Below are 24442 nucleotides of genomic sequence, written 5' to 3' on the forward strand. Positions count from 1 at the left end.
TCACAGAGTAAAAATTTTGATTTTTTTCCTTGGCAGTACTGGAATTTGAATTCAGGGCCTTGCAAACTCTGCCACTTGAGCCACATGTGCAGCTGGTATTTTTTTTTTTCTTAAAAGCAGTTTTTGGAGTGATCTTATCAGTAAGTAGTGTTTCATAACTACAAAAGAGTCCAGATTTTACCCATCCCCATCGATGGTATACCAAATGCTACAGCCTAAAAAGTGGAACATCAGTCCCCTATAGTCAGGCTGAAAATTACAATTTTATTAATTCCTATATTTTTCTTTTATTGTTGTGCTGGATAAGGGTTCATTGTGGCACTTATAGAAGTTCTATGATATATCAAATATATCATTCATGCATTCTCCCCCTCCCACCATTCTCCTTTATCCCTTTTCATCCTATTCCTGGAATAGTTTCAACAGGTATAGTTTTTCTGTTTACATACATGTGTTCACAGTATTTGCCCCATATTTACCCTCTGCAAATTACAATTTTAAACCAGAAAAGTGACCCAGTTTGTACACTGCTGGACAGGATTGAAATAACCCATTATTAGCTGGGCTTGGTATCAAACGCCTGCAATCCCAGCACTCAGGGAGGCAGGAGGATCACAAGTTTGAGGCCAGCCTTGGCTACCAATGGAGACCCTGTCCCAAAAACAGAGAAATGAAAACAATCAATTGCTGGGTTGATGGCTCATGCCTGTCATTCTAGCTTGTGAGGAGGCAGAGATCAGTAGGTGGTTCGAAGCCAGCCCAGGGAAATAGTTTGCAAGACCCTATCTCGAAAAAACCCATTACAAAACAAAGGGCTGGTGGAGTGGCTCAAAGTGGAGGCCCTGAGTACAAACCCCAGTACCACAAAAAAAAAAAAAAATCAAATCAAATCAAAACAAAAACCCAATCAATTATAGTTTCTCTCTTTTCTTGGCACACTGGAGACTTGAACTCAGGGCCTCACGCTTGCTAGGCAGGCTCTCTTACTACTCCACCACACCTATTTTGTGTTGGGTGTTTTCCAGATGGGGTCTTGTGAACTATTTGCTGGCTTCCAATGGTGATCCTTTTGATCTCTGCCTCCTGAGTAACTAGGATTACAGGCATGAGACAGCTGTAACTTCTTTCTATTCTTTTCATATTCTTCCTTTCTTTTAGGGCCATAATTCTAACAGATAATTAAATGACCTCTTGAAGACCCTCCAAGTGCTATTTGCTGCTCTACCCACAATAGTAAAGTCATGCTCTTGACAATAAGCTCGGAAAGATGTTAATTTGGCATCCCTTAGGATCCTAGATACATGTGCATTTTGTTTCCCAGTCAACGCAGAAACAAGAATTTGAAGAATACATTTTGATTTTCAAAAGTGATGATGGATCATTCTCAACCTCTCTGAGATGACCGACCCACTTTCACCTCTGAAAGCGCCTTTCTATGCTAATAAGCTTTACTATTCTTAATAAACTATACTTGGATAGACCCAAACCCCCCAAAACGTGATGATGGTGAGCGATCATTACATACATAATGACTTGGGTGAGAGTTTAGGAAATTAAATCTCAGTAATTTAGGATGCAGAGATACAAGTTCAGAATCCAAACACCTTGTATGTCCACAAGTTCTGTTAGGAAAGTCAATGCAGACGTGGACCATAGACGTGTAAATTTCAGGTCCGGGGATAATCAGCGGTAAGTGCCGACCGATGCTCTGCGGGTGTGGCTAATGGGAGAACTCAAACTTGAAAGATCATTCGGTGTCATTTAGTCCCCCAGCACTTTAAGCGCTCATTGCTGTTTTCCACGCAAACAGGTGGAAGGGACCCAGTGCAAGGCGCTATTTATGAAGATCTGCTTTACTGGCAGATCTCAAGCTTCCCCTCACGCCATGCTTATGAAGATACAGAGAAGCTGAAAAATGTACCGCAAACCCTCACATGCGCCACCTAGATTTCACTATCAACGCCCTGCTGTTCTTGTTTGTCACCTTGTGGGTCCAATCCCCAGCCCATCATCAATCCTCGGGGTAACCAGGAAGCCGAGCTTGGGAAGCCCAAGGTGGCCTTGCGCGTCGGTATCCCAGCAACGGGTGCATTTCCTTCCTGCTCCGAATCGGGGAAGCGGGAGACTCCCGGGCCGCGGTCCTCGCGGAGTCTGCCGAGTGCCCGCCCGGCGTGGGGCGGGGCGGGCGGCACCTGGGCCGGGCGGCGCGGCGCGGCGGAAGCGCGGGGCTGGGCGGCCGGCCGCAGAGCGCGGGCGCGGGGCCGCGGCGTGCGCGGTGCGCGGTGCGCGTGGGGAGCGCGGGGCTGCGCTCGTGTGCGCTCGTCGCCGCCGCGCCGCGCCTTTGAGTCAGCAAAGTCCGCCGCACGCCGCCGGCCCAGCTCTGTCCAGCCTGGCCCAGGCACCGCCCGTAAGTGACAGCAGACCTGCCCGGGTTGGGGACCGCGGCCAAGGCCTCTTCCTCCTCCATGGAACGCGTAGGTTCTTCCTGCCGCGCGCAGGTGCCGGCGTCCCGAGGGCTCGGGTCCCCCCGGGGCAGCTGTGCTTGCCGGGGAGGGGACGTGGTAGGCTTGGCCAGGGGTGAGGGGTGAGACCTACCAAATCCGGGGTTCACGGCTAAAATGAAGCCCTGGAGAGGGTGGAACAGAGTGGAACAGCAGATTTCAGAAAAAGTGCTGTGACACCTTCCCCCAGGCCGGGTTGGGGTGGGGATTTTTTTTCTTTAAATACAAGAAAAGGTGTTTTTGAGTTTAGAAATTGAGAAGGGTAGGCAAGGCTTTTCCGTGGGATTGTGGGATTAACGGAGAAGGCCGGGGAGAAAATCCACACTGATCAGGTTTGGTAACACCGGAAAGCAACAGCCTGTTTTTCAGCTCTGGATGCATCAGACTTTTCTAAAATTACACGGATTATTGAGGGGATGGTCACAGAATGTAGAGCAACGCGTCCTACTTGAAAGGAAGGGTTTCTATTTCTGCTGGACACGTTTATGTGTAAGAATAATGCAGATGGAAATTGAGAGCAGGAGGAGGTTCCACGTGATCTCCATCAAACCTTTCATTTCCCAGATGGGGAAACTAAGGTCCGGGAGGAAAGTGCCCTCCGCAGGGTGAGTGAGCCGGTTGGGAGCAGAAAGAGGCCTAGAACCTGGCGAGTTTCTGACTCCCACGCCAGAGGCACTTCCACGGTGGGAGCTGGGACAGGGGTTTGGAAGGCAAGAACACCCTCCCCTCCCCTGGGAGTGGTCTAGTCGGTGTGGATCGAGGGGAACCCCTCCAACCATATTGGCCCACCTCTCCAAGGGCTTCTCAGTCGGAGCGTGGAGATGAGGTTGAGGGGTCTACCATGAGTTCCAGTGATGCCTCTTCTTAAGGCCGGAAATGGCTGGAGTTTTAAATTTTTTTATTCATTCATTTATTGTGCTGGGCATTTATTGAGCATGCTAGGTAGGCAAGTACCATACCACTTCACTACACCCCAGCCCTGTTTGTTTATTCTTTAAAACAGCAGTACAGTTGAGTTTGACTGACAGGACTACCTTGAATGAAGATTCAAAAATAGAATACATTTAAAATTAAGTTATATGGAGATATGAAATACCACGACTAGCAGTGACTTCTGATTCTCCCGTTTCTTCTGTCAGTGCCTTGCCTTCTTACTTCCTGGTTCTGGACAGCGGTGTTGACACAATGGGACTGGGTGAGGCTGGCCTGCCCCTCAGAAAGGAGGATGGTGATGGTGGTGCGGATGTCTCTTGGTTACACTAGGGGGTTCTCTCCCCACTGCTTTAGGCTGCGCTACTCATTTCCTCTTATTTTACTAATGGGAAGACCTTCTGAGTTTGATTGTTATCCTAAAAATAGAAGCAAACACCTTTATTATTTTTCAAATAAAAGGGTGTTAATTAAAGAGTAACATTCGTGTTATAGTACAGCCATTCTACTTGACTTTAGAGTATCTTTTTTCAGCTCTAGCATGGCACTGCTTTCATTTTAAGGATTCATTTTGGTAGTGTGGTCACTGGGAAGATAGTTTTTTTTTTTTCCTCTTTTGGTGTTAGGGCTGTGGTTTAACAACCACTTGTGAAAGGCGGAGAACTGGTTGAGAACAGGGTCCAGCCTACAAAGTCTTTCATTTCAAAGTGTGGCAAAGAAAAACTTTGGCCAAGGTCATGGTTTACTAAAGGGAAGCCCCCAGACTTTGGGCTGTTATCACCAAAGGTCTTTCTGTCTGTTAGTAACATAGTAGGTTTAAATTAACACTTAGATTCTCTAAACCCTATTCAAACCAGAGGTTGTTGTCTAGGGTAGTAGTAACAACTTCTGGTTTCAGGTCCAAAGGAGTTGAAATCAGTTGAAAATTGTTTGCTAGCTGAGATGTGGTTGGCAGGCCACCTAGCCATCCTTAAGTCTGCATTATCTTTTATTCAGAAATGTAAAAAAGGGTAAAGATAATCTTTTTCCCTCCAGAATTCATAATAACTGCTGTATATTGAGCATTTATGTGTCAGGCATTGTAACAAGGGTTTTTTTTTGGGGACTTGGAGATATAGGTCAGTGGTTGAGCACTTGCCTAGCAGACATGAGATCCTGGGTTTGATCCCCAGCATGGAAAAAAAGAGACTTTTTCATTAGGTCTCACAACAAACTTATGAAGCAGAGTTTATTATTGTCCTCAGTTTACATCTGGGGAAACAAAGGCATCAAGGGGTTTATGACTTCCCTTAACTTCTTGGCTCACAATTTTACCACCCGGCAAATGTGTCTGAGGTTTTTGTAATAGGTAATAGTTATTTACCTATGTATATTATGTATATTACCAATTCTCGAGATAGATTTTTTTTTAATCTTCCTCCCTTTTGTGGGGGGAGGGTACTGGGGGTTGAGCTCAGGACCTCAGCACGTGAACCACTCTACCAGCTTTTTGTGTATTGGTTATTTTTGAGGTAGGTCTGCTTTATGACTGAACTGTACTGTGATCTTCCTGTTTCTACTTGCCTGTGTAGCTGGGGATGACAGGCTCATGATACCACGTCCAGATATTGGTTGAGATGGGGTCTCAGGAACTTTTTGCTCTGATTGGCCTCAAAATGTGATCCCCAAGATCTGTGCCTCCTAAGTAACTAGAATTCCAGGCCTGAGCTACTGTGCCCGACCCCCATTTCTTTTTACAGATAGGAAAGCATAAGTCCCAAGGTCAGACAACTAGTAAATAATGGTGCCTCAGTTTGAACTAGGCAGACTGGCTCCGGAATCTGTGCTCTCTGTCACTCCCCTGTGAATGCATATAAAGGCTCAGCCAGACCTCATTCAAGCTCGGCTCTTATTATTGGTACTTCCATTTATTTTCCCTGAGTAACCACTTCTGCTTCTCAGTTCCTTCAGAAGAGATGCTTTTAGTTCTATAAATGATGCAACTCTTAGGCTCTGTGATTCTATACACCTCTCTACTGCATTCTCTGTTTTTAAAAGGCTGTGGTAGGCCTCAAGGATCTTGACCCTGGGGATACAGAGATAGGCTTGAGGTGGGGTCTGTAATCCCTTACCGTCCTGCATATGTGTGATTTCATATTCATGGACAAAAGTGCATTGTTCTGGGGGAAGGAAGTGATAACCTTCTTCACACTCTAAAAGGTTCACACCAGATAGAAATGTTAGTAATGACTCTTAAATTCCAATAATCTCAGTTTACAAACGATGCAGCTGAGGTCCACTGGAGAGGCAGAATAACTTAATCTGTTGTACATAGTAATTAGAAGTGTACAACACTTCTAATTCCTGAGTGTACAACTCAGGCCTCCTGACTCCCAGTCTCGTATTCGTCCTGTTGCACCTAGCCTGGGTGAGGGATGGTTTCCATTTCAGTGAGAACCTATCCTTTGGATTGCCAAGGCAGCATTTCCACTCCGTTTTCTACTGCTTCTTCCAAAGGTTTGTCCCAGCCTGCACTCCTGGAGGAAAGAGTTGTACAGAGTGCCAGGCGTTTTAGAAGGGCATTTACCCTAGCTTTTAGGGGGTTCAAGCCCTTAAAGATGCCAGCATTCATCATTCTGTTTAGTTTTGGTTCCTGGGTATAGCACAATACTAATCCTGTTACCTTTTCACTGGTGTGTCTCAGTCTTCCCCTCCCCCAGTGAATGTATAAACTGGCTCTCTGGCTTCAACAGTGCAGGTGTCCTGTAATTTGCATGTATAGCTTAAAAATGTGTGTATTCTCTTGCACTCCAGAGAGCTGGCTGGTGAACAGTGTGGGCTTTTTTTTTGTAATTATACAAAGTATGAAAGTAATGAATACAGAGTTAATAATTTACCAATAACTAAAATGCTTGTATTTAAAAAAAAAATTTGTTTTCCTAAACCTTTCACCACTACCACTGCATTCTTAGGCATAAAGGAAGGCTCTTACAGCTTTCTTACCTATTTCTTTTGGAATCAAGTTGAATATTCCTAAATAATATGTTGATACTAGATTTGCTTGACTTAATAATTTTATACAGTATTGATTTGCTATATTTTGCATATGGTTTGTTCTCCCAGGGACCAAGGGTTGGTCCTCAGTGTGACCATGTGACAGGCTGTGAAACCTTTGAGGGTAGAGGTTTAGTGGGAGGTCCTTAAGTCAATTGAGGCCCTGCCCTCAGAAGGGATTAAGACAGTACTCCTGGGACCCCAAGTTAATTCTCCTGGGAGAAAGTTGTTATAAAAGCCTGAACTTAACCTCTGAATTGCTGTCTGGTGTACTGTCTGCCAAAGTAATCTCTTTCTCTCTCATGTACTCCATTTACCCTGATGCCTTTAGCAGAACTGATGCTCACAGTTCTGAACCTCCAGAAATATGAGCTAAATAAACTTCTTTTATTTACCAAGATACCCAGCCTCAGGTACTTCATTATAGTAATGAAAATGGAGACTCATCCATAATTGAAAGAAAGGAAGGCCGGAGCTCTTTCCAGATTCAGGCTGGACGTTTCCTATTAAATTCCAAATAGCTGCCAAGGGGCCCTCTCTCTCTTAGGAAACCCTAGATTCCTGGGGATGAAAGAACAGTAAAATGGGGTGAGGGGAATAAGAGTGAGCACCAAAGGACCGAGACAGCTTTGCCTGGGACCAGTCCTGTGTCTAGACAGCATGATGGAGCTTTCTGACTTGTTTCCAGGAACATCGTGTGTTTGTTCCACATGGTGACATTTTAGGAACAAGATGAGGACACTTATTCGGTACTTACCATGTGCCATATCCTACCCTGGACATTCTGATTTTACATTAGTTCATTTTAATCCTGTGAGATAGGAAACATTTTCTCTGGTTCTGAGAGATTTCATGACTTGAGTAAGTACAGAAAGATTTGAAAGCATAGCTGCTATGCCGATTTTTTTTTCCCAGCCCTCTATCCTAAGATTTCCACCATTGTGTTTACTTTCAGAGTCAAGATAGGAGCCAGGGTTGTGGCTCAAGTAGTAAAGCGCCTGCCCAGCAAGTGAGAGGGCAAAACCCAGTACTACCAAAAAAAAAGAAAAAAAAAAAAAATCTAGAGTCAAGATGGCATTCTTTCTGATAAAACTATTAAGGGAAAAATTAGAAGCCTTACTGAGTGCATTATTAGATACGGAGTCTCAGTTTTCTAGATCCTTAACCATACCATCATGTACATCCTAAAAGGCTATAATTTGGTGGCTGGATTATAAATTTTTTCACTGATATTATGGACAACCATAATATCAGGTAAAACCATGGTTTGTCCTGGTTTATTTGCAAAAACCATGGGATAGATGGAAACCTTCAGAACATTTTATCTTTGGGATCAATGGTGTAAGGCTGTTTCTATCCCCTTTTTTCTAACTTCCTTTCCCATTTTTCTGACTCAGGTGTGTGTTTTCCTTCTTTGTTCCTCTTTGTGCTTCCCTCATTTCACTCAGACCCCCATAGCATTTGGCCAGATTTCCTGGCTATCAGAGAAAATGTGGAAAAACAGGTTTTTCACTCAAGCCTTGTTTGTCCAGAACCTTAGAGAACTGTCATTCACGTGGGACACTTGCTCTGATGTGGCCTTGAACTCAGGAAAACAACCCCACCTACCCAACCTGACATTAGCAGTGGGTCACCTCCCCCGCAGTCCCCAAGAGAGCCCCACATCAGCATGGTGTTTTCCACGTGGTCTACCTCTGCGTGCAGCCAGCCTCCTCTTTCAAATCCTTGAGCTGCACATCTCCTGAGCACATGGGATACCTATGTGCAAAGTATAGCTGGGGCCTCCAGAGATCTTACTGGTGTGCAGAACCTCTGTTTTACTAGCATGGCTTCTTTCCACAAGACATACCCTTGTTTATGCGACTTCCTACTCCATGGTTCCTGTGACCATCCTTGTTGCTCACCCACAAGGGCTAGACCTGGAGGTCTGAACCCAGATTTGCCATCTCCAGGCTGAATCTATTTCTGATAGTCCTGGTGTGGTGGCTCATGCCTATGACCCCAGCACTTGGGAGGCTGAGGCAGGAGAACCAGCCCAGGCTACATATTGATACCCTGTCTGAAAACCAAATTAAATCAAACCCACGAAACATTAAAAAGGAGATTGAGGTCGCACGACTTGGATTCTTCTCCGCTGAGATCAGCCGTGGGGTGAGACTGCCTTTGCTTTGCAGATGGCAGACCCTGGAGGCCTTTGAAAGGCTTCATCACTGTTCTTTCAAGGTTTATAGTAGTTTTATTAATTAATCCCTTTGTGTGTTCACTGCCACTGGTTATATCCTGGAAAGTCGTCTCAATTACATTCACCTCTTTGTATTATCTTTGAGCTTATTTGTTTATTCATGTCCTCTTTGAGGTCAAATACTAACTTTTGTGCTTCTTTTTTGAGGTCATTAATCATTTTTACTATTGTTTTTTGGAATTAATTATTTGATATCTATCCTCTACACAGGAAGAGGGACCCCCTAAAGTTGACACCCACAATGGGTGCTTATTGTAAGGCAGCTCTGTGGAACTGAAAAGTCAGACACATGCACAGTTGCCCTATCCCTGTCTTCCCAAGAGCTGCAAGGTGCCTAACTCCCCTTCTCTGTGCCTGTCCCTTGGATTTCTCTATGTGTTGTACCTCAATATGGCTGGCCTGGCTCTCACTGCTTGTGATTTTCCACTCAAGTGCTCACTGTCCTCTCATGCAGTTTTCCTTGTCAGTTTTTGCCTTTATGACTCTGAGCCACCTTGGCTCTTCTCTGCCTGCCTGACCACTTCTCCATTCTTTTGCCTGCTCCTCCACTTTTCCTAGGTCCCACAGATGCAGCTCCTCTCCTCATGCTTTTCTCTATGCTTGCTTCGCACATTTGTGGTTTTCAAACATTTTCATGCCGGAAACTCATCTGGGAAAGGTGTTAAAGCGGATTTTTGGCCTCAGCATTTGGATTCAGTAGGTAAAGGGTGAGATCTGAGAATCAGTAGTCTAAGTTCCAGGGTACCCAGAGGCTGTGACAGACACTGAACAAGCTGGGCTTATTGACTTGCATGAATAAGTGTTGTTGATGAACCATCATCTCCCTGAGACACATGTCTAGGGGTCGGTCTCTCTCTCTCTCTCTCTCTCTCTTTCACACACACACACACACACACACACACATACACACACACACACACACACACACACACAAGGTTCTAGGGGTCGGTCTCTCTCTCTCTCTCTCTCTCTCTCTTACACACACACACACACACACACACACACACACACACACACACAAGGTTCTAGGGGTCGGTCTCTCTCTCTCTCTCTCTCTCTCTCTTACACACACACACACACACACACACACACACACACACACACACACAAGGTTACAGGGTGTTGTTTTATAGCCCGGGTTGGCCTGGAACTTGCAGTCGTCCTGCCTCAGCCTCTTAAGTGCTGGGATTATAGAATTTTACCCCCATTCCTGACCTCTAGCTCTCTCTTGAGACCTTCAGGTTTAGACATTGAACATTGAGTTTGACTGTGGTTCCTTGGATATGTCACAGACATCTCAGATAACTGTCCAACACTGTTGTTCCTGACTTCCCTAGTTTGTGGTAGCGTAAATGTGATAGGTTGGGGGCCTCTATAAGAAAAAGAACAGAGTGAACATAAAGCAAGAGTGGGGATAAGGAGGAGGATGGTGCAGATGTGAGATTGTGACCATGAGCTCCTTTAGCTTCTTGGTCTTTCCTCCTTTGCCCCCAGTCTCCTTGGCCTCCCCAACCTGAATAATGCCTATACCCTCCAATTCATTTGTCCAGGCCAGAAATCTAGGAGCCATGCCTCATCTGCACTCCATATGTGAGCTTCTGGAGGTTTTGGTTGAGTCTCTGATCCTATTCCTCTTGCTGTCTCCTTATCTCACACAGCTATCATGCATTTTTCTGATGAGTCTCTCTTTCCTGTGTCCCCTCCAACCTACTTTGCCAAAGACAACCAGAGTCATCTTTTGAGGAACAGAAAGTAGAGCATGTTCCTCCCCTGTCCTACTCCCATCCTTATGAACAAACAGCTGATCCTGGTGGCAGGGCGAGGGGTATGGGTGGGTGAGAGAGAGTCAGGGTGGGATCACACTGCACAAGCTCCCTGGTCTGGGACCAGTCTCAGAGAAGTAGGGATGTGACAGGGGAGATACACCAGAATTATCACCACACTCATTTCATACTCAGAATCACCTTTTCCTGGAAGATCTTGGATATTGTGTAAGACCTGGGGGGTGAACACAAAATGAGGATGACTGCACCTTTATTAGCTTTTCAATGCATTCTTGTGGTGTTTAGATGTTGAACAGTAAAACCAGACTCTGTTTAATTAATTTGGGGGAAGAAAGATACATTCTGATGTATTCAGCTGGGTCCTGCTCCCTTAGAGAACTAAAGGTGAGAACCCATGAACCCTTGGCCCAAGGAGGTGCAAGGCCCTCCCCATGTTTTCTGCTCATTTTCTGGGCTGCATGTTGGAGGGCTTGTAAGCTCTTTCTGTTTACTTGTCCTGACACAAATAGTCCCTTCACATATTGGTGAAGAAACCGGCCCCTACCTGGGCTTTGTCATGCAGTAGATTTTACTGGGTTAATGGGGAAGCCATGGGTGGGGCTCTGGCTTTCCCCTGAGCTTTTCCCTTTGTAGTTATGGATACCCCCAGTTCCTCTTTTATGTCTACAAACCCAGTCGGTGAAAGTACAGGCCAAAACATAGGGCTCTGTCTATAGGGAACCAACAGCCTTGAAGTTACAGATAGAGACCCACTGAGAGCTTTGTATCACACTACAGTTATCTTCTGATTTCTTACTGATTGGACACCTCTTAGTAGAGTAGTTTCGGAAGAGGTATTCTTGCTGCACGTGGGAGTGGAAGGTTCCTGCCTGGGTTAGAAGGCTATGTCACCATACCTTTGGGCTCTGGGGTCTCAGAGGGAAAACTTACTTTTCATTTGCCTGTCTTGTGGTGATCAGAACTTGAGAACCTGAGCTATTTCTGCCCTAACAGCAAAGTTTCTGTGCCAGGAAATCAGTGTCATGATTTGCATGGAGCTCATTTCCCTGATGGTTGAGAAACCGTGAAAAACTGTGACCTCTGTTTTGAGAACTTGGCCAGACTGAGTCTGTAGATGGGCACGAATCAAATGCCCTTGGATTACAGTCAGTACTTCTGTCAAATAGTCATGAATAATAACTTTGGCATTTTGCTCCCTTTTAGAAGGACTTTCCTATGTTTTATCTTAGCCTTCTTGAATTCAGGCCAGCCTTGGACATCCATGAGCTGATGATCTTGATTTTTTACAGGGAGTGGTTGTGGTGTAAGTTTCACATGTGGAGGCTGAACCTCAGAGCATTTAGATTTAAAACATTCTGTTCCTAAATATTGCTATCCCATCTGACAATGAGGATACTTGAAAAAATTTTCTTTAAGGAACAAATGCTCTGTGATCATGAGGAGGACATCTCAGGGGGCTTGGAGCAGATCTGTGAATTATATATCTGTCCTATTTTTAGAGATGAGAAAACTGAGGCATAGAGAGATCAAACAGTTTTCCTTGGCAAAGGGAAAGGGTAGATTTGACAATGAACAAATAGTCTACCTCTCCCATTCGTTGTACTTTTCTTGCTCAGTTGAGGGGGGCATGACTTGCCCACAAGTAAAATCTTCCTTGCTTGCCCCTCCAATGTCTTGGCAGTTCTTCAAATTTGGGTTGATGTCCCTTTGGGTAGATTTGAACTTGACCAGTAGATCACACATAATCCCTGGTTGTTCTGTTCCCACAAATAACTGAAACTCCTCCTCCCCAGAACCAGTTCTTTATGACAGAGGTGGCGAGTGTGGTGAAAAGATGGTCATTTCCCATATGTTGCAAGGTCTTTTCTCTTTAAATGAGAGTTTCTCAGTTTAAAAGCAAAACATTTAATGTTGAATTTTTCCTCTAATCTGCACACCTGGATCCTTCTTTATCTTAGCCTAAAAGAGGGCTACGTGGTGTCCTACACATTCCTAATTTGAACTCATCTTCTTTTTCTCTTACCCTAAAAACAGGCTCCCTTTCCAACCTCCTCATCCTGCTGGTGACACATTTTCTTCCCATCACCTGCATTTGAGTCATCCCCCAGTCCTTTTCCCCATCATGCCCTCTGGTCATGCTCTTCTTGTCAGTTATTTAATAGTTATTATTTCTCAGAGCAGTGTTGGGTTCAAAGCAAAAGTGAGCAAAAAGTGTAGAGTCTGCATATACTACCTACTCTCCCAATGTGCATAACCTACTGTTATCAGCATCCCCACCAGAGTGACACATCCATACAATCAGTGGACCTGTACTGATGCATCATTATCACGCAAGATCCAGAGATTTTATGTTAGGGTTCATTCTTGGCATTGATGTTCTATGGGTTTTGACAAAACCCACCATTTTGTATCTACTATTATAATATCATACATAGAGTATTTTCACTGCCCCCCGAATTCCTCTGTGCTCTGCTGCTTATTGTTTTCAAGTGTACTTTTCTATTCCCCCTGGCCATCTAAAGGCCATGAGCTCCTCCCCTGGCTGGTGCGTTTCAGCAGCCCCTGACTGAAACATTGGCCTGTAATTTCTCTCCTTGTCAGCCCATCCTCCACCCATCCCCAGATGAATCATAGCCATTGTGTCAGGCTTCCACTTACAGTCAGCTTTCCATATTGGTGGGTTCCTCATTCATGAATTCAACTAACTGTGATTTGGTAAACAAAAATAATAATAATAATTCCTGAAGTTCCCAAAAGCAAGGCTTGAATTTACTCTACTGAGTAGTATGCTGAGTCCATGTGAATAAAGAGATTTGTAGGCATTGTATTATTTTCAGTGCATGCTAGGCAGTTGCTTTACCACGAAGCTACATGCCTATTCCTGTGTTAGATTTTATGAGTAATCTAGAGATTATTTAAAGTACAGGAGAGGATGCATAGGTTATACAAAAATACTGTGCTGTTTCGTATAAGGGAATTTAGTATCCTAGGTTTTGGTATCTGTGTATGTGTTTGCATGTGTATGCTGGGAAACCTCTCTTCCAAAAGGCATGGCTGTATTTTGCCAGGTTTCTAACAGGATAGCAATCCAGTATCCTCCTCTCCTTTTTCAGGGACCTCCTCATCCTAAAACGCCCATTGCAGCCCTTCTAGATTTGCCTCCTTGCAGTATTTTGCTGGCATGGCCCCCAACCCTGGGAGCTAAGCCCCTCGTTTGTCCCCAAAGCATTGCTACTGCTGAACTACCCAGGCTGGTCCTGATTCTGTGCTTGTCCTAGTGTGAGCCTCAAGATATAGTCAAGTCCTGCTTTTTCTTTAAAGCCCCCTGCTCTGTTCTCCTTCCTGTAGCCCAGTCACCAGTGCTGTTCGGAGCTTTGAATTGTAAGTGACCAGTTTCTCATCTGTGTCTTGGCATCTTTAGGGCTTAGGACTTGGGGAGTATTCCATCAAAAAATATTCCTCACTGGGACCAAACCTAGAATTACCACACAGTAGGCTCTCAATGATTGCTTATTGGATTGGCTTGTCATTGTCCTGTAGTTATCCTTAGGCGACTCTTTGTAGCTGATGACCCTAAACAGATCTGTCCTGTATAACCTCCTGTATGAAGATGAGAATGCCATTTTCAGATGTCTGGCTGTTGGCTTTCCCCATGGTCATGTGTGGGCAGAACTCTGGTCCTGCCCCACGTCCTTAAAGGATTTGAACTCTTTATAATAACTCAGGGCTTTTGGTTGGGATCCTCCACTCCTAGCTATCTTTTAAGCATGTATTTCTGAGGAGGAAGTGTAGATGCCCAGTTAGTTATGTGGGTCCCCTGTGGTAAAAGTGAGGGATTTTCTGAGTCTGTCTACTTGGGCTTGGATCCAGGCTTCTTTAAGTATCATTTCCTTACTTATAAAGTTGGGGTAATAATGATACCTTGCTTGTGGGGCTATCGTGAGGATTTGATGGATAATTCATGTTTTAGGCCTTGCACAGTGTCTGGAACATAGTATAAAACCAAATATTCTTTTCTCAATGGTCATTTTTTATTTAGTTATTTGTGGTGCTGGGGATTGAACCCAGGTCTTCAAGCATGTTAGACAGGAGCTCTACATCTGCGCTCCACTCCAGCCCTTCTGATTTTTGTTTTTTTAATGGTAAAATTTTAGCATTATTCCCTAACTCATCTTCTGCAGTCTGGTGGAGTTAGATCAAGAGGAAAGGGAGAAGACAACAGAGGAAAACATGTTCCCTTTAACCACTGTGCTCTGGGCTGTTGTTCACTGGATGAAGGGTTACCAAGATGGGGGAATGTGGGCTGGCAGGAGAGGTGGGGTTGGTCTTGTGCTCGTCCCCTCATCTCAGGTTGTCTGGCACTTAGAAACTTGATGATGATGCATAAGTGGAGAAAATAGCTGGAACGCATTCAATCAAATTTAATTTACCCAATATCTATTGAGCACTGACTGTATGCCAGGCGCTGTGCCCAATGCTAGGGTTATAAAGCATGAATGATTTGTCCTCAGGGGACTTTTGAGATGACAGACAATAAATAGGAAATAGATTACTGGAGAAACTAATACCAACTGCAATAAAGTCTAACGTGAAAATAAAAGAATCAAGTATTCTGGGAGAGTCTGCTCAGGGAATAGTCAGGGAAGCTTCTTTGAAGAAGTGGTGAGTAGACCTGGAAGGTGGGATGGAGCCATGGTGGCGAATTGGGTAGGAAAGAGGAGTGGGTGAATGTCAAGGGAACAAGAGATATGAAGGGCCTGAGACAGGAAAATTAGGGACTCATCTGGTCAGTGTGAATGGACGTGATTGTATAGAGAGTTAAGATGCGCGTGATTGGAGAACCCAAGGGGTGTTACCTACACGGATTGCACAAATACAGACCCTGTTCTCTGAAAAGGGGTTTATATTTTTTCCCATCGTAGATGCACTTGAGGGGCATGTGGTGCACTCCTGGGATGGGACTGCCCAGTATGGGGGTGTTGGGGTATGTGGTGATTTTGCTGTTTCTCACCTTCTTCACTTCCCCAGACTGAGAAGCACTGCTCTTCACAACCTGTCAGCATCCTTGGGGATTTGGGAATGTTTCCAGTCCTTGTTTTTCATTTGCGTTTGCAGCATTACACAGGCCCACTATAGGGACATTGGACTACTGTCAGCTGATGAGAATGTTGACTGGACCACTGAGGCTGAGTCACTGTTTAATTGTATTACTGTGGGGCCCACTTAAAATCAATACTGGTTTTGAATGGAAAAGTTATTCACATTCCTTGGGAGTTTGTTGGGAATAACTTCAAAGATGTCCTTAAAATTTTAATGCATGTCAGGATGGAGGTGTTGATTAGCAGCTACCTTGTCAGTGTGAGGCCCTGAGTTTAAGCCCTAGTACCACTCTCTCCACCCAACTGTTTTTGGAGGGTTTGAGCTCAGGGCTTCACACTTGTAAAGCAGGTACTCTACCACTTAAGCCACACTTCCAGTCCATTTTGCTCTGGTTATTTTGGAGATGGTATCTCAGAACTATTTTCCTGGTGCCCTCGAATCGCGATCCTCCAGATCTCAGCCTCCCATATAGCTAGGATTATAGAGTGAGCCACCAGTGCCTGGCCTCATTTTTTTTTAAATGCATATAGATGTTGTCCTTTCATTAAGAGAGGCAGTGTAGGGAAAGGAGAGAACAACTGACATCCAGGAGTCCTGACTTGAGTGTGCACCACACTGTGGCTGTGGGAAGTAATTTTACCTCTCTGTTAAGATAAGACAAATAAGTCTTATATGCCTGCTTCACCAACTGTCACAGGATGGTGACTATAAACTGTCACGTATCAAAAAGCAATAGTTACTAAAAAATTAAATTTAGTTTCCATTCATTAAGGCCAATATGCCAGGATGCAATCTGTGACCATAGAACCGAACTTCTCACTGCTCATGGATGATTGGTCTCTGGGAGAGTGAAAGGAGAATATTTTGTAAGTTTGGAATAGGTTGGTCTTTCTATGTGTGATACAAAATCTAGACACCATAAGGAAAAGAGTGATAAAATTTTTTACCTAAAAAATCTGCAGCCAGGTGCCAGTGGCTCACACCTGTAATCTTGGCTAGTTGGGAGGAGGATCATAATTTGAAGCCAGCCCAGGCAAATAAGATTGTGAGGCTTTGTCTTGAAAATGCCCAACACGAAAAAGGGCTGTTAGAGTGGCTTAAGTGATGGACCTCCTGCCTAGCAAGCATGAGGCCCTGAGTTCAAAACACCAGTGCCACACACACAAAAAAAAAACTTTGTAAAAATGGTCAAAGGATATTGTTATGACATGGATATGAAATGTTCATACAAAAAGAAAAAAATACAAAAGGCTCATGTATTGAAGGTTTTGCTCCCAGCTTGTGGTGCTATTGAGAAGAGATTGGAAAATGAAGGCACTAACTAACTTTATCAATGGATTAACCCATTGGTGAGTTCATAACGAATGGGTTATTAATAGGTGGGGCCTACTTGCAGGAAATGGGTTACTGGGGGTATACCTTTGAAGGGTATACCTTGTTCCCAATCACTTTTCTGTCTCTCTGCTTCCTGGCTACCATGAGGTGACTGGCTTTGCTTTGCTGCACCTTTCTGCTGGCATGATGTTGTGCCTTACCATAGGCCCATAGCAATGGAGCAAGCTGAACACGGACTGAAACCCCAAGCCAAAATTAATCTTCCCTCCCTTTTGGTTGTTTTAATCAGGTATTTTGTCATAGCAACAAAAAACTGACAACTGACCTGCACAGATATGAACAAACAATTCATATAAAAGAAATTAATGGCCCCTAAACACAAGAAAAATGCCCGTTTTTTTACATGTAATTGAAAAAAAAAATCAGTTAAATCTCACCTAAATAGATCCTATTTCACCTTTCTGGGATTGGCAAAGAAAAAAATTTAAAACTGATCATATTAGGGAAGGTACAAAAACAGCTTATTCAACTATGAGTCCTTTGCCAAGGACACCTTGCTGATAGCTGTCAGTGTTAGTAACTTACATAACCTTACTGCACCCAGAAATTCCAGTGATAGCAATTTATCCCTTAGATGTGCTCATGCAAGTACTCACTGAACACTGTTGATAATAGCACAAGGGTGTAATGAGCATCGTAATCAGAGGTCAGTGGAAGGGTCACATGGACAAGCATGGATGGGATGGGACAGCTGCAGTATGGTGGGGTCTGTACTTCTCAGAGGGCCACTGTTCAAGGCTCATATGCAGAGATGGTGATGGATGGAGTAATGGCCAGGTTTTGTTCTCTGGAACCTGTGAGTGCATTTCCTAACCCGGACAAAGAGACTTTGCAAGATGGGATTAGTTTAAAGGCCAAGATAAGGGAGATTTCCTGGGACCAATCTAATCACATGAGTCCTTTAAAGCAGAGAACCTCCCTGGCTGGGTCAGAGGAGATGTGACCACAGAAGGTCATAGAGACGGTCTGCTGTGGCTTTGAAGAGGGAGGAAGGGGCTATGAGTCAAGGAAAGCAGGCACTTCTGGAAGGAGAAGCCAAGACGAGGGGTTCTGCACCAGAGCCTTCAGAAGGAACACAGCCCCAGGCTGTCCTGCAGAGATCCATGTTGTGACTTATAAGAAATATGTAATGAGAAATAATAAACCTCTACGATTACAGCAGAAGGAAACTAATACAGACATGATGCAGAAATAGCCCAAGCCTGTGCTCCCGGGCTTCCTAATCCAGGTGGGAGAGAAGAGGATCCAGCCAGTCTTCACACCGACTGAACTCAGAACATGGCCTGGAGACTTGCCGGGACCCGTCCTCCAGGGGCTCAGGGAAGGCTGGGGGTGGGGTGGGCTGGGCTGTCTTAGTCGTACAAGGAGGGGCAGAGCAGCTTGTGGGTTGGAATCTGGTGTATTTGATTCTTGGCTCTGCCTCTCCCTAGCTGTGGGACCTTGAGACAACCACGTAATCTTTCTGTGCCTCAGGTGTTTTGTTTTTTTTTTTCTGAGGCAGTTTCCCACGATGCAGGCCTTGAACTCCTTGAACTCCTTATGCAGCTCAGGCTTACCCAGAACCCTTGATTCTGGAATTTCAGGCCTGTGCCCCCCTGCCTGACTACACCTCAGTTTTCCCATCTTTAAGGGGGTATGGTAACAATGCTTCCTCAAAGTACTGTAGTGTGGGGTAAATGAGTTAACTTGTGAAGTGCCTGGCCATCCCAAGGACTACCTAAGTGTTTGCTGTTAATTTTTTTGTTCATGATGAGTAGGGCAAGGGTTGGCAGAAAGAGGTAGTGGAATGTCATGACAGCCCACTGCCCAGGAGAGGAGGAGGAGGGCTCTCACTTGCATGGTGGGAGCTCTGCTGGAGGAAGACAACAGTAAGGCTATTTAGGAACGCGTGGGGTTGGACATTGGTGGCCTTGGAAGTTAGACTGTTGAGTGCACTTGGTGTCAGAAGACGGAGCAGGTAGGGGATGGCAATGAATACAGTAAGGACACTGCTCAGCTCTCCCAGGTGGGATGCAGGTTTCACATCTGAGCTGTGGCTCCGTATCTTCTCTGCCCCCTACCCTGAGCCATCTCCCTGTGCTCCTGCCTCCACCCCACCTCCACCCCGTTTGGTTCAGGAGCTGCCACCTGGTATGCTATGGGTGCCAAATCTCCAAGGCTGAGTTTGCCTCAAGAAAGAACAGCAGTGGCTAGAGCTGCCTCCTGCTTTTGCACACCTGTTTCTTCTGTTTCTTCCTGCAGAGAGGAGCAGAACTTCAGCCTGGCACTCCAGCAGGTCACAGAAGGCCTTGTGGTTCCGTTGGCCATTTGGGTCTGTGGCCTCTCAGCGTGTAGAACTGGTTCTTGGGCATGCAAGTTACCAGAATCTTCAGGGTTCATGGAGAGAATGATCATGAGGAATGGATCAGCATTTTCCTCTTTTATACACCATTTTGCATCTCTTACAAAAAGACAGATTATTCCTTAAAACAAAACAAAACAAAACAAAAACCATGTGTGCTTTCATGGAGCACACAGAGGAGTTAGGATGTAGAATTAGCTCATTTTCTCTCTTCCCCCACCTTTGCTTCTTCCTCTCCTTTCTCCCTCTCCCCCCTCCTCTCTGATAGGCATGGGGACACCTGTGTTTGCAGCATTTGGGGACACTGGCATTTCTCCCTTTCAGTCTTCCCCAAGGACTAACTAGCAAACTGATGATACCTGATTTTTTTTTTTTAATTATTTTGGTAAGAACTCTTTAAGAGATCTCCCCTCTTAAGACATAACCACCTTTTCAGGGTAGAACACATTATTGTGTCTGATTTCCTTAGACCCTGTAAACTGAAGTCTTTCCCCCCCAAGTCTGGTGCCTTCCTTTCTTTGCTAAGTATTTGCTTCCCTGGGCCTTTCGTGATTGTCCTGCCAGCTTAGGAGGACCTGCTGGATCTGTGATATTCCGAAAAGGATTTTCAAAGGAATGTTATACCTACAAACACTGCAGTTTAGCAAAGGGTTAAATCATTTGGGTGGCAGATGAATTTGGGGCTCTGAAAACCAGGGTGGCTAAGATTATTTTTGTTAAATCATTCATGTGACAGAGCCCCACCTCCTGCTTGCCTCCACCCTCTCCGTTCTCTTAAGGCTCATTGTGTACTTGTGGCATAAAAATAAGACACTGGGAAATCCAGCCTGTCAACAGACTGATAAGCCAATCCTGAGCCCTTAAGAACGTGATTTTCTCAGAGGTGGAAAATTACATCTTATGCTATTACTTATTTTGTTTTGTTAGACTGAAATGGCTTGTTTACATGGGTGTGTTTTCAAAGGATAGATCATTCTGGTAAAGAACTTGGTTCCTCTACAGGTTTGGCATTTCTGTGTTACAATTGAGCATAGGCCCTAGCTGAAACCCTTGTTTTTTTTCCCTTGTGAATGACTTTGTTTGAAGAAGTGCTGAGATTTAATAACTATTTTTGTACTACAGTTTCAGTTGCATTCCCTTTCATAATTGAGCATCAAAAACAGTCTGTGAGCTGTGTGTGATTCTGCTGAAAAAATTTTAAGAAAAAAGACCAGAGGAAGAGAGTAGCAGATTAAAATAGCAGGAAACATAATCAAATATTAAGAAGTCATATGTGATGAAAAGAGACAACCAGACTGGCTTAGAAAAATGATTCACCAAAAATTGCATCCTTGGGTTGATGAAGAGTAAATAATTTACATGCTCGAGTGCACAGAGACCTATCGATGTGATCGTGGGAACATTTGTGTGCAGAAGTGAAACCTAGGAGCAAAAGCACTCTTGTAGATAACTCTGATGCCATTATCCTACCCTGGAAACTCAACTTTATACTGTACACTATCTGATGAACAAATTCACAGTAAAATATCACCACTTGTGCCGGTGATGTCTTTTTAACTTTTTAAAATCACAAAATACTTGAAGCTATTTTTCATGGCAAGATAAGTGTATATAATACAAGATCAAATGACTTCACATTTTTAATCAGAAAAGCAATTGTAAAAGGGATGCTTTCTTTTATGCAAGTAGAATTGAAGCTATCAAATTTAAGATTTTGATATTTGTATCAAATTATATCTAGACTATGTCTTTTGCAACTTACCTGCATAATATTATACTTAAAGTAAAGGAATGGAATCCTGTTTTGTTGAAGCAGATAATAGTTTTTGATCCTTGGGTTAGCATAAGTAAATTGGCTTAGAGTCACATGATTTCAGACCTGCAAGTAACCTGGGATTGCTGAGTCACTCGGGGTTATTTCTGGGAAGAGTGAGTTATTGGTACAGTTGTGTTATCCTTTAACTGTAATGGTTTGCCTAGCAGTAAGTGACCACAAAGAAAACCAGCCCTTGGTCTGTAACTCCTACAAATGTAGTTTGTATTTGCTTTTTAACCTAATAGCAATCATAGCAGCAGTAATTATTATGTGTTTATTAAGAGTAAGGCTTTAGTCTCTAAGGTGTTTTCCATGCATTCATTTGTAAGTAGGTTCTGTTGTTAGTCATTGGTCTATAGATGAGATTATGAGGCACACAGCAGGTGGCCCAGTCACTTAGCAGGAACCCAGGTGGTGTGACTCCAGAGATGGCTGCTGAATCCATACATCTCACTGCCTCCTTTGTCACCACTGCGAGGTTTTAGATTTTGAGGTAGTCGTCTGGTCCTGAAGAAGACCTTTGCCTCAACATCCTCTTGTCCCTCTGGTCAACTGGCATTCTTGTGCCCACATGTGGGTGAGCACTGGGCCACCTGTGCTTTCTTAATGCAGTGCCCTAAGCTGCTGGCTGGTTTTGACATTGTTTTTCTCTATCCATTCAATTCAATGTGAGGAGGGGACCCATTATGTCCTTGGTACTATGAAGAAGCCAGAGGTCCTAAGTAAACAAGAATAGTGAGGCACTGTGCCATTTGGAGTTTATAGTTAGGTGGGGTGACAGACGTCATTTCGCTATTTACCAGAATAAAGGTAAAAATATCATTGTGGTCAGTTACAGAGGAAGATGGTGCAAAGGAATTTGACCTTGTCTGTTGGAGGGAGTTAGGGTAAGCTCCCCTGGGTTAGTGATCTTGTAAGTGAGATCTGAAAACTGAGTAGTGTTAACTAATGACAGATGGGTTTGAATTCCAGTGTTACTTTTGAGCAAGGTAGTAACATTGTGAGGGTGACCTAGAGCAAGTACCTCCCCTCTCTAAGTCTTGGTGTCTTCATCTGTAAAATGGGCAGCTGTGAGAATTAAACGAGGCAATGCACTAACATACTCAGCACAGGGCTGACATGTTATTCTAAATGGTAGCTGCTTTAATTACTCTTTTGTATTTTTGCTGGAATCTTCACGAAGACACTTAAGTCTCTTATTGTGTAGCAAAAGTTACTAAATACCTAGGAATCATTAACTTGAAAAATGGAGGCTTAAAGGCAGATTTCATGATGGACATGAGATAGGCCAAGTGTCCTTAGCATCAAAGATGTGGGAAAGGTCCTTATGAGCCACTGGAGTGACACCACATTTAGAGTGAGCCTGTCTTAGAAGCAGTTGTGCATCTGGAATATATCAGAGTTTTAATACCCAAGTGGTATTACATCACATCTCCTACATTTCTGATGGCGGTCGTCATGAAATACGTATTTTCCGTACCAGTACCTTACTTTTTATTTTTTTTAACCAAATGAGTTTTTCCACAGTGTTGGTGATTATGCACAGTTATTCCTTACACCCAAATGCACAGGGATAGCTGTGCAGCCACCGAGAAAGACATATCTCTTCTCACTGATCTGTGGAGATGTACATGTATATATGTAAGTATCCAATCCAACTTTTTATTGGGATAAGTACTCTTTTTTTGTGGTGCTGAGGATTGCCCAGGGCCTCACACATTCTAAGCACATATTTTATCACTGAGCTACCCCCCAACCTAACAGTAATATAATTTTTATACCTTTCAGTCTTATATTTTGAAGAAAAAAAATACCAAGAATTTAGCTGGTGGCCTTACTTAATTTTTATTACAACTTGTTCAGTGCTTTAAGTACATTGTCTGATTTCATTCTTGTAGCAACCTTATGAAATGGACGCTATTAAGATCCCTTTTTTCCTAGAAAGTAGAAAGGGGGAAAAAAAAGATCCCTTTTTTCCATAAGAGAAGATCGAAACTCAGAGAGGTTAACTTGTCCAAGGTCCCACAGCTGTGAGTAGCATAGTTGGGATTTGAACACAGATGTGAGTGCCCAGACCTGAGCTCTGAAAACGCTGATGCTACCTTTTAAGCTAGTTATTAAAGATGACCAAACTCCTGCCTCAGTGGAGCAAGACAGTATTAATAGGTCTTTTCATACTTATTTGGTCACCAGAGAGACTTGTAAAAACTGTCAGGGGCTTCTGGAAAGCGTGAGGAAACTTGTTGAATTTAGATTTATTCACTGAGTCAGTAGAAGTAGATAATGTAGCCATGTCTTTCTGAATTACCATTTTACTGATCGTTACGAATTTTGGTTTTATAGTATGTACTACTCTGATTTATATCAACCAAAAATTAAATCAGCTTATGAAATGTTAGGGGTATCTATTTCAAATAGCATTTTTACTTCTTCTCTCCTTGCCATTTCTGTACCACAGTTCCTGTGTTGGCAGTTTTACATTTTTAGGTCAACTATTGTTTGTTGCCTTAAATCCACTTGGAAATAAGGGGAGGATAAATGACAAGTAAATAACTTGTCTAGGCAAGATGGGTGGAGTTGTTACCAATCAGCTGGCTTTTTGTTCTACCTGGATAGAAATCCTGGGTAGGGTAGAAATTTTTCCAGTGCTGGCAGTCCTGGGCCTTTAAGTGCCCAAAGTCTAGATGGAGGTAGGACCTGTAGACACAGAGGCTTACAGCTCCAAACTCTGAGAACCAGGGGCCTACTGCTGCAGGCTTTGGAAGCTGAGACGAATGGCTTTAGGCATTCAGGTGGGAGGCTTATTGCTCTGGGCTTTAACCACCAGAAGCCCTGGCACTTGGCAGCTGTTGTAATCCTCGGCTTCCAGTAGCAGTGAGTGGTGGCAGTAGACAGCAGCAAGCAGAAGCCACAGCAGTAGCGCCAGTGATTTCTAGTGTTACAGTTCTCTTACAGGCCTCAGGAGCTAGGACCTCAGCCCTACAGTGACAAGTGCTACAACTCTCAGGGCTAGGGTATTAGAATCCCCAGCGCTTGACAGAAGCTAGTGTGACAGTTCTCAGGCCTAGGATGTCAGGATCACCAGCCTTTGACAGCAACTAGTAGTGTTACAGTTTTGGCTTTGGCTTTTAATACTTTACAGCTCCCTAGAACTCTTTCAGGGACCAGGGCCCACAGGTTCTCATCTTCAGCTACTCATGCCCTCATTGCCTCTGCCCCCTTCCGCCCCCATTATTTCTGCCCTGGCCACTCTCTGGAATTTTTCAGCTGCCCTCTAGTCACCTCTACCAGGGCTGCTGC

The 24442-nt window shown here is 44.1% G+C and overlaps 1 protein-coding gene across 2 annotated transcripts in view; it reads left to right on the forward strand.

Moving 5' to 3' along the window:
* The first annotated feature begins 2261 nt into the window (after positions 1-2261).
* Positions 2262-24442, forward strand: part of Snx10 (sorting nexin 10) — a 64039-nt gene continuing 41858 nt past the window's right edge. The window contains exon 1 of one of the 2 annotated variants that reach the window (XM_074065171.1): positions 2262-2407. The gene's annotated coding sequence lies outside the window, so the exon portion shown is untranslated. Of the gene's footprint in view, positions 2475-24442 lie in introns of both variants that reach the window. The other variant, XM_074065172.1, reaches the window with a different exon arrangement.

The sequence above is a fragment of the Castor canadensis genome, chromosome 2 (genome assembly GCF_047511655.1).
Source record: "Castor canadensis chromosome 2, mCasCan1.hap1v2, whole genome shotgun sequence".
In the NCBI taxonomy this organism is placed as follows: Eukaryota; Metazoa; Chordata; class Mammalia; order Rodentia; family Castoridae; genus Castor; species Castor canadensis.